The sequence below is a fragment of the Cupressus sempervirens genome, chromosome 4, assembly GCF_028749045.1.
Source record: "Cupressus sempervirens isolate cs-2001-9-10 chromosome 4, ASM2874904v1, whole genome shotgun sequence".
NCBI lineage: Eukaryota > Viridiplantae > Streptophyta > Pinopsida > Cupressales > Cupressaceae > Cupressus > Cupressus sempervirens.
In genome coordinates, this window is record NC_143121.1 from 287,389,658 (window position 1) to 287,401,550 (window position 11,893).

Consider the following 11,893-nt stretch of genomic DNA (forward strand, 5'->3'; position numbering starts at 1 on the left):
GAAATTCATTACATAGAAACAACACATAGAACTGTAAAAACAACACACTGTAAAAGTTAACAGTTTGTTCTCATAAACTTTCTCCTTCTAACTAAACTAACACACTTGGTCCGATCCCTATATATAGAAGATCGACGCTTATTCTGAAATAGAAAAGTAAATAACCTAGCTATAAATCTGCAAGAGAGAAAGAAGGAAAATAACAACTCAAGGCGGGAAGAAGAGATAACGGCTTAGGGGGGGAATAATGAAGTCTAAACAATTGCTTGCCATAATAATAAATGCAGAGAATGCAGTAATTCTTTATAGCTCCTCCATACTCACTATCGTGTCCTTTGGTACCGTTATGACTTTTCTCCTCCGTGGCTACACCTCAACATTCTTTTCTCCTTGAATGCTATTGGTTGTCTTCAATGTTCATCTTTGAATTCTTCCAATCATCTTTAGCTTCATTGCTAATAGGTTAGTTATAATGTAGAGATAATTGCAAATAAGCATTTTCAAATTAAATTCAAATATAAGAACACACATTTTGATAATTATATGAAATACTACATCATATATATGATATTGGCAAAAGATGACATACTATCTACCCATAGATTAATCATTGGTTTAGGGAAACATAGGTTCACAAATGTCAGATGAAAATAAAATAGAGTATTAAAAAAGTGTTTAAAAACTATCATGAAATAGAGGCAATAATTAGTCTCATCATCTGCCCCCTGGTAAACTGATGCTTGTCCTCAAGCATGGCATTTCCTAGGCAGTGACCTGAATTCCCCCACTTCTACCCTTCCTTTCCTGCTGCTCCTAAAAGTATAATAGAATCCTCGTGTTCTTTCCCAAACCTCCCTTCTGTTGTCCTCCTATAGCTTGTCAAGTCTGCTAGCATTAATGTCATATAAAGGCCACATGAGCATTGGAGGTTGCATAGTGAGTGGGCACCATAATTCAGGTCTAGCCTATTTTCCTAACTCTAAATACTTTGGAGCTTAGTGAAGGGCAGCTTCCAGGTTTATGGGACTATTTGGGTCTGACCTTTTAAGTGACTCAGGTAATCTGGCCCATCTACTTCTAGCACCAGCCATAGCTCTCTGGAAAGCAACGTAGGGCAAGTTCTCATAATCAGCATAGGCCTTGGCTCTGGCAATGAAGATTCTATCCCTTACTCCCTTGTTCTTATCTCCGTAAGTTAACCTGAACCAATCCCTACAAACTTATTCTAGTTTGCTGCTCTCGACTCTTAATGGCAAGGGTTTTGTCCTTTCCTCGTCTCTATAATTATTCAGTTGCCTATCATAGTTTGCTTCATTAGACATCCAGGACATCAAAGCTCTTAAATGTATATCCCCTATATAGAGTAAAGGGTTCTATTGGGTTTCTGAAGGGATAAAAAAATTATGCACATATAATTCACAGAGCAAATTTTGCTGCCAGGATGGTAGAGTTTGATGTAAACCATAGAACTCCTAGGCTGATTTAAATTCTGCATTTATATTCTTAAAGGTTAGCATGAGATGGAATAAGAGAAATTGTTCTTTTAAACAGAGAGCATAAATTCATGGCGGCGGTCTACAGGCAAGTGCTTGATGAGCCAATTTGAGGGCATGATCCATCCTTTGTTTTTGATTCGCCAATTGCTCTTTCAAATCTATAATTTCTACACTTAGAGACACTATGTCTTTCTTCATTCTTTTCCTCTCCTCTTCCCATAAGGCCTTAGCAAACATATGTTGTTCAAACAACTGGAAAAGGAGTTTCTGCAGGGTAATGAAACCACTGTCTTCTTCATGATTTCTTTTCCTCTTTCTCTATTCCCTCCATAATTGTTCTACAATATCAATATTGATTTATAGGGAACTAGGGCAGTGTTTGGATAAACTTGTTTAGGAACTATTTCATTCCTACAACTCAAAGTACCTGGTTGGCCTGCTGGGGTATCATTTAGATTTTCATTGACTTCAACCTTACATTCCTCGTTAGGGTTTTCAGAAATGTTTTCATTTTTAGGGTGAGTAGGAGAGTGATCAGGAACAATTTGTACAGGGGATTCTTTAGTAGATGGCTTGGATGAGGGGGATTCTTTAGAAATTTGTCCTCTCATTCTAGAACTTCTTTTTACAGGGGTTTCTTCTAGTATCACAGCCTTCTGCCTACCTCTTCCTTTTGGTGTCTCTACTGCAGGAGTAACTACCATAGGACCCATTCTTAGTTCTCTTTTGCCTCATGATTGTAGGGTTTGACTCTTCTTTTACTTGAACAAAGATTTCTTCTTGCAATTTTCGTTTTCTCTTTGCTCGGCTAGAGATAGGTTTCTTGAACAGGTGAAGGCACAGTCTCTTGCACATTTTCGGCTTTAGCCTCTTGAGTGCTTTGCTTAGTAGGTTCATGAGTAGGAATTACATTCTCCTCACTAGGTTATTCATGAAGGGCAGCCTGGGGTTGTAAGGTTTTAGCTTGGACAAATTCTGCCGATGACAGGGGAGAAACATCCCTAAGTGACCTTTCTATGAGTAATTAATTAGGGCATGATGGGTGATGGAATTGTCCTTTCCCTTTTGAGTTTCTTCCACACTAATACACGCCATATTGTACAAGAAATTGGGAACATTAATTGGATGATTATGCCTTATACAACTGAGCAATTTAAAATGATGTGCATGTAAATATGAAAATCTTCCTTTGCATGTGAGGTACCTGATAATGTGCATGGTTAGCTCATTGTATGGTGGCAAAAGAGACATTCTTTTACAACCTTGCTTGGTAATATCCATCTGAGGGTCGGTTGGTATGACAAATTGAGCCCTAGTTGATCTTGCATCATGAGTGTTGGGATAATGTTCTCCTATCATCGGTAACCCAATTACTTCTGCTATACGTTCTCTTATAGCAACCACCATTAAGTCACATACATAAGCTTCCCCTTCATCAAACGTCTTTGTGAATTATGTGGCTACTTCTTCATCAAATGCAGTCAAACTTATAAAGTACCCTAACTAGCCACACACATTAAATCTCCTCACAACCTCTACATCTGAGAGCAAAACGATATGCTCCATTGATTCTTGCCTCTGCAATTTTCCACCCATTTTGCTTTAACACTTTCACTATTTGCACTGCTTGCACTATTTCCCCCTTACAAATTCAGGCTTCTTTTGTTGTTTTACAGACCCATTTTCACATTTCATTTAACAGGTAATTAATGTCATAATGATTCGTTATGAGCAATAATATGGCTTTAATGAGAGTAAATCATGGAAGTGTGTGAAAATCGTCCGAAAATGGGATTCAGATCACTTAAAATTTAAACACGTCACATCACAGCCTAACAATAAAATCATTAAAAAATAAGGGGTACAACACCTAAACACTTGTGTACTTAAGGAAATATGAAGATTTGGAAAAATCTTTATGAATAAATGCAGTCATTGGGTTTTAGTAACCTTCCCTACCCCCCACGAAATATGGACAAGTGTCCACACTTGTCAGACTTAGTACGGGGTATGGAACTGGCATAATGCTTCCATAATATAAAGAATATAGTATTAAATATAATTAACGAAATCTGTGAACTATAAATGAATTATAATTTGAAAACCTTATACCTGTTAATTGATCGTCGCACATACCAAAAGGTCGTGGAAGGTACATCAGTAGTGATAGCATTCGTTAGCAAACTCACGAGGTTTATTGAAAGCATTAGAAAATGATGACATGGAAAGTGGGTGAATGAAAGGTAAAGAAATGAGATGAGGTGGATGGGTGGAAGGTAAAGAAATGAGATGAAATGAGAAAGTAAATGGAGAAATTTGAAACTTTATGTAGGTATAAAGTTTTTATTATGAGCATGCACAAAGAAATTAGTGTTGAAGAGCTGCAGGCAGAAGGTTGACACCTTCGGTTGCAAGAAGAGTTACCTGGTTTGTATTTGAATTTGGCCACTGGAACTGCTGCAAGAAGTCCTCTTTTGTTTGGGGCCATTTATATAACTTGAGTCTGTGACCATTGACTAATAATTTAAAAGACATTGGATCAATGGTAGTTAATTGAACATCTCCATTATCAAAGACATGATTAATTTCATATGGACCCAACTATCTTGTTTGTAGCTTGCCTGGCATATCTTTAAATCTAGAATCATATAGTAGTGCCCAATCACCAAATTGAAATTGTTTACTGATAATATCAGTCATGCCATTTTTTTCTTTGTTTCTATATAATTTCAGTACGTTCCAAAGCAACTTTGCGTATTTCATCCAAATAGTTAAGATGTAGAAGATGTTCTCTTTGTGCTATAGGTAGTTCAATGTCTAACTCCAATACAATTCTCAAAGTTTTATGTTCAAATTCAATAGGGAGCATTACTACTTTCCCATATAGGAGCTCAAATGGTGTGAATCCTGTAGTAGTCTTCCATATTGTTCTGTAGGCCCAAACAACTTCTTGTAATCTGCTGGTCCAATCCCTATGGTGTAGATGAACTGTTTTTGTTAGGATGTTCTCTAGCTCATGATTTGTGACTTCTTCTTGTCCATTAGCTTGAGGCTGATAAGGACTTGATTTTCGGTGCCTGATGTTATACTATTTCATCAATTCTAAGATCAGATTAGAGGTAAATTGCGCATCTTGGTCAGTGACTAGCTCTTTGAGTACACCATAGCAAGTAAATATTTCTTCATATAGAAATTTTGCAACTTTTTCATCACGAGCATGTTTCATGGCTTTGACTTTAATCTATTTTGTCAGGTAATCAATACACACAAGAATATAGGATTTCCCATTATATGGAGGATCAATTGGACCAATGAAGTCCATGCCTCATTTGTCAAATGGTGTTAATGTCATCTATGGGTTAAGAGGCATTTCATCTGTTCTTGTTGGTCGGCCCATCCTTTGACACTTATCACACTTCTGTGTATAGTTGGATGCATCTTTGTGAAGTGTAGGCCAATAATAACCAGTTGTCAAGATTTTTAAAGCTGCTCTTTTTGCTGCAAAGTGTCCTCCACATGGTTCATTATGACATGCATGTAGAATGTCATATGTCTCATCCTCTCTCACACATCTTCTCATAACTTGATCAGGTCCAATGTAAAACAAGAGATTATCTATCTTAGAGAAACGAAAACTTTTCTCTACAAGTAGCTTCTTTTCTTTGTAAGAAAAATGTTCTGGTATTTTATTAGCTGCAATGTAATTAGCAATGTCTACATACCATGGAGTTTGAACAGCAATATGAAATAAACGCTCATCTGGAAATGCATCATCTACCAAAGTAGTGTCAGTATCATCATGATGGATTCTTGATAAATAATCAGCTACAACATTGGTTCTTCTAGGCTTATCAACAATAGTTAGATCAAGTTCTTGCAACAACAGTAACCATCTTGCTAACCTGCCTGTTATAGCAGGTTTGTTCATGAGATATTTAATTACTGCATGATTAGTATGAACAAATATGGGATAGCCAATTATGTAATGTCAAAATTTGTTCAGGGATTATTCTACTACTGGCAATTCTTTTTCTGTCACTGTATAGTTTAATTTTGGTCCATGAAGACTCTTGCTAATATAATATATTGCATTTTCAAGATTTTGAGATTGTTGTGCTAGTGAAAAGGTAAATTCCAATCAGGGCCTTGTAAAACTAGGGCTGTAGTCAGAAATTTCTTAAGCTGCAGAAAGGCTTCATTACATTTGGATGTCCAACTAAATTCAGCTTCCTTTGTGAGTAATTTATATAAGGGACTAGCTATTTTGCTGAAATCTCTTATAAAATGTCTATAACATCCAACATGACCTAAAAAAGATCTTACATCTTTCAATTTTGTAGGTATGGGCAATGTTTGAATTACCTCTATCTTAGCTGGATTCACTTGTATTTCTACAATTGATATGAAATGACCAAGTACCACACCTTCTTGCATGAGCATGACACATTTTTCACTATTAAGTGACAAATTATGTTCTTGACACCTTACCAAAACCATTTCAAGATTCATCATTGCTTCCTCAAAAGTGACTCCAAATGTTGTGAAATCATCCATATATATTTCATACAATCATGTGATATATCAGCAAAGATGCTAATAACAATTTGTTGGAACATTGCAGGAGCATTACATAGACCAAATGGTAAGACAGAGTATACAAAAGTACCCCATGGGCATGTAAATGTGGTTTTGTCTTGATCTTCAGAAGCAATACTGATTTGATTATAACCACTATACCCATCTAGAAAAAAGATACTTCTTTCCAGCTAGAGTCTCTAGAACCTTGTCTATGAATGGTAAAGGAAAGTGATCCTTTTTGGTGGCCTTGTTCAATTCTCTATAATCTACACAAATTCTCCATTTTTCTCCTTTTTTGGGCACTATGACCAGGGGTGACACCCATCTACTATCAGATATAGGATAAATAAAACTAGCATCAAGCAATTTTTGTGATTCAGTTTTAACTATCTCTCTAAGGTTTGGATTTATCCTTCTCTGGGGTTGACAGAGTGGTAGACAACCTTCATTGATGTATATCCTATAGGTACACAATGTAGGGCTCAACCCTTTCATATCACTATAGTCCCATGCAAAGGCCTTTTCATGCCTTTGAAGCAACTCTATTAATTGTTCCATCTGTGTGGATGCTAATTTGGGATTAACATGGAGATTATGACCTTTAGACAATTCAAAAGTAGTTGTAGACTTTATTATAGTAGCTTCAGAGATTGGACTTGCCTCTAATTCACACGATAAGAGTGGATGAAGAATGTCAGGTTCTTTGAGCAGAGTACACCTCTCATCACATTCTTCATATGTTATTAATTCCAATACATAACTTTTAGATACATATTTTTCTACCACACAACTATTAGTAAGGATACTTTGAATTACAAAATCTTCCTCTTGCAGCTTTAGAAAAGATTGTCTATGTAACATCATGAGCTATACTATAGAATTTAACTCTTCTTCTTCATCCCTTAAATTTGGCCAAACAGATGTGCTCAAATCTGGTAATGGTTGTGCTGGAGGATATAAATCAAATTTCTTTGTTGCTTGGCCATTGCATATGGTCATATTCCCTAATCTGCAACTTATATTTGCATCAGCTATGGCTAACCATGGTCGACCTAGGATGACACGGTAACCAGATAGATTAACTTTGGGGGATAGAATCATGAAGTCTGCAGGATACTCTAGAGAATCTAAGGTTACAACTATGTTTTCTATCATCCCATCAGGGGTGACAGTAGAACTATCTGCAAGTTGTAGAATTGTTGGAGTAGCCCTTAATCCTTCTATTTTCAACTTCTTCATACATTTATTGTAGTGCCAAGATCTATTAAAACATTTTTAACAGATTGACCATTTATATTGACATTCACTATTGGACTACCTGGATCAGAATATTTTGGTGTGATCAATTTTCCTAACATAATGTCAGCCAATTGTCCCACAACATGAACTGTGGTGGGGTCCTTTTTCTTCCTTCTAGGCTTCTTCAGACAAGCATCTCTAATGGCTTTTCCATAGATTGGAACATCTTTAATGGCTTGGAACAGGGGTATTTGGACATGTATGTTCTTCGACTGATCAACAATATCAAAAGGTTGTTCCTTTGTTTGTATAGCTTTACTTTTCATAAACTTTTTTGGAAAAGGAGGTTCCACCACTGGTTGAGCTTGGGTTGACATGGTGACATTGGTTGGGTCAACCATTTCAGCGATTGAGGGTTCTGATGCTACAAGAGGATCTGGTATTTCAGTTATAAGAGGTAATTTAGGCACTGGTAAAGTTGTACCGAATCTCATATGTATATTTGCAACACTCAAATCGTAAGTAGGATATTGTTGAGCATCAACACTATACATGGGTTGTTGTGTCTGTTGGCTATTTGGATTTGGCTAAAGTTGTGCAGGTAACTGTGTCTACTTTTGAGCTCTAGGATTTGTAGGTGGTGGCATTAGAGCAGGTTTTTGAATTGGAGGTGGTAATTGTGGAGTACTGGTATTTTGGTTAGGCCATTGTTGAGATACCCTCCATTGGTTTGTAGACTGCAAATTCCCTTGGGGTGGTTGCCATTGGTTCTATTGGTTTTGCCAGTAGTTCTATTAGTTCTTCCATTGGTTATTCTATTGGTTAGGCCAAGATGGTTGGGAATTATGAGGCCATTGGGGTTGTGGATTGTTTTGCCTAGCATTATTTCAATTAGGTTGATATTGTGGAGGACCTTGGGGATCACAGTTTTGCCATTGATTACCATATGAATTTGAATTTTGCAAAGGGTCCTGAGGCATACCTTGATGTTGGGCCCATGGCTGATGTTGAGCAACAAAAAAATCTTTCTCATCATCTCCATCTATCTTGAGGTACTCAGTTGGAAGATGCTAGTTTTTTGTGCTTGCAACTAGTTTACATTAGCAATCCTTCTTTTGCTTTCGGCAATGAGGGTAGTAGTCAGCTAGTTGTAACTCATCTTTTGCGTACTTCTTCTTTGCAGTCATTGTGTCAAGATGTGTAGCGACATCATTGATGATGTCTTGTTTGAAATCTGACAATAGATTAGATATCTCAAGCTTTGAAATCCCTTGGTTGATTCCTTTAGTGACTGTAGAACGAGGTCCTCGACCTTTCTTTATGGTTGACCTTGAATAGTTTTGAAAAATCTTCTTGAGGTCATCCCAAGAAGCTTGATATACATCACCACCAACCATTAGGTCTAGTGCTTCTAGACAGTTATCATTCACACCTCTTAGAAAGACTAGCTTTTGTGAATCTTCAGACAACACATGCTGAGAATTCTTCTATAGTGTATATAAGAAATGTGAAACATAGTCTTCCAATGTTTCTTCCTCCTTCTATGATATCCTGAAGACATCATCTCCTCTTGAACTAGATGCTTTTCAATACTCTTTATATTTATCCAGAAATAGAGTTTGCATTTCATCCCAAGTTCCTATTGCATTGGCTCCTAAGCCCATGAACCATTGTAGAGTTGATTCTTTCAATGTTGCTGGAAACAATTTGAGCTTATGGGTGTCAGTGTTGTAGTCAAAACTATGACAAAGTATGTCAAATTCAAACAAGAAAGTATCAGGGTCTTCGGTTGCAAGGCCATAGAACTTTGGAAGAGTAGCTGCATGTATATTCTTGAGATTATCAGTATTTATGAGACTTGGGAGAGGAAATGAAAAAGTAGGTTGTGCCATTACTGGAGGTATTAGATTATGAGGTTGTTGTTGAAAAGGAACATTGGGTACTAGATGATTAACAATTGGTGCATAAAAAGTAGTATTATCAAGGAAACTGGCCAAAACTTCAGTAAAAGGTTGGAGATCACTTATATCTATTGGTTCTACTCTTGAAGATGATGTTGTAAGAAAAATAGGGCTGGCATCTTCAAAAGGAAACTCAACTTCTTATTCTTCAATTTCTTCATTCAAATTAATAGACTCCAATGGAAGAGATCTGCCATATTCATCTCATCATCTTCCTCTTTGATGCATGCAATTGAACTCTTCACACTGGTGAAGGAAGCTTTAAAACTAGAAATTTCTAAAAAAATTTATCTAAGAACTATGACTCAAAAATGCTCCTAGCTTGACATCATCCTCGATAACGACACCAAAAATGGTTCGCCTCACAATAGGTATATAATAATCATGCTCTAGGCCATGCTTAGGAATAATGTATTCAATCTAAGGATTATTTTTCCCACTATAAGGTGCATTTAATCTTTTCAACCCAAGGACATATACTTGAAATGGTCGGCACAATATGTGCACTAGGTCTCTTAATGAGTCACTATGTTTATGTTGCAGGAAAGTAAAATGCAAGGAAAAGAACTTACACTATTGTTGTAGGAAACTAACACACTTAACTCTTTATGAAATGAGTAATGGAAATACAATGAAAGGCTAACAAATATTCCAACTCAGTCCATCTACTAAAACTATTCTCATAGATGATGCAGGAACATTCACGAAGTATGGTGCTACAGGAAGGAACTTACAACTTCTACTTGCAATACTAAAAATGCTTGGAAATAAATCTATACTATCCTAATCGAATCCACCTCCCAAGTGGGCCCCCTTGGTTGGCTTCAACTAAACTACTAACAGGATAGAAGCCAAAAACTATTTCATTACATTTCAAAAATTCATTACATAGAAACAACACATAGAACTGTAAAAACAACTCACTGTAAAAGTTAACAGTTTGTTCTCATAAACTTTTTCCTTCTAACTAAACTAACACAATTGGGTTGATCCCTATATATAAAAGATCGACGCTTATTCCAAAACAAAAAACTAAACAACCTAGCTATAAATCCTCAGGAGAGAAAGAAGGAAAATAACAACTCAAGGCGAGAAGACGAGATAACGTCTCAAGGCGAGAATAATAAAGTCTAAATAACCTCTTGCCATAATAATAAATGCATAGAATGTAGTAAGTCTTCATAGCTCCTCCATACTTGCTGTCGTGTCCTTTGGTATTGTTATGACTTTTCTCCTCTGTGGCTACACCTCAACATTCTTTTCTCCTTGAATGCTATTGGTTGTCTTCAACGTTCATCTTTGAATTCTTCCAATCATCTTCAACTTCATTGCTAACAAGTTAGTGATAATGCAGAGATAATTGAAAATAAGCATTTTCAAATTAAATTCAAATATAAGAACACACATTTTGATCATTATATGAAATACTGCATCATATATATGATATTGGCAAAATATGACATACTATTTACCCATAGGTTAATCATTGGTTTAGGTAAACATAGGCTCACAAATGTCATGATGAAAATGAAACAAAGTGTTTAAAAACTATCATGAAATAGAGGCAATAATTAGCCTCATTAATTGGGACCATGTGAGCAGGTTATGCTTCTATGATAGAGGGAGCAACTATATGATATACTATAATTAACTTCTGATGATTTGGTTCATATTTATTCAGAGGGAGTAGACCATGTCGAGATGGTTTCTCTAGTGATCAAGAATTGTACTAGTAAGAGGAATATGATTCATGACATGGAGTCCCATGTGATGCAAGGCCTTATATTCAAACACCTAGGTCATGATATTCCTAGATAGATGGATACTTGGTGAGCTTCAGATTCACCAAGGGTAATCAAGACTCCAACCTTGTATTCATGATAGGTCAAAGCATGTGGAGATCATATATATATATATGGTACAAATTAGTGCTATTCAATTGAGGTGCATTAGTATTGATGATCAGATGACTAATATTCTCACCAAGTCCCTTGCTAGAGTAAAGTTTCTCTATTTTTAAGACAAGCTTGGAACGGGGGTGAATGAAGTCCTTGTTGAAAGGGAGTCTCAGCATCAATGAATTCTAGAATTGTATTATAAAAAATTCTCTGTGAGAGAGGTTTGATGAGCAAGACCTTGTCAATGCATTCTTCTCTATAAGAAATAAATTTGAGGTGCGAGCCCTTGTTAATGCATCTCTCTCTTTGTAAGAGAAAAGTCTCAGGTGCAAGCGCTTGATAATGCATTCTTATCTATGAGGGAGAAGTTTGAAGTGCAAGCCCTTATTAATGCATTTTTTCTCTATGAGAGATAAGTCTAAGGTAAAAGCCCTTGTTCTACCCTCTGGGAGTATCCATGGGGGATGTCATATGAGAGACTTTATGACTTAAAGCCTGTGTTTATTCATCATCTGGGAGTAGCCATGGTGAACATCATAATGCGATGGCAACATTACATTGAGTGATTTTATGATGAGCACTTGTGTTTATTTGCATTTCTATTCATGGGAGTAGTCATGATGGACCCACCTTCCTGGTGTATCCATGGTGGATACCACTACATTATTCAAATATCGAGAAGGATTCCTCCCTAGCTAAGAGAGTGTGTTAATATTAATTG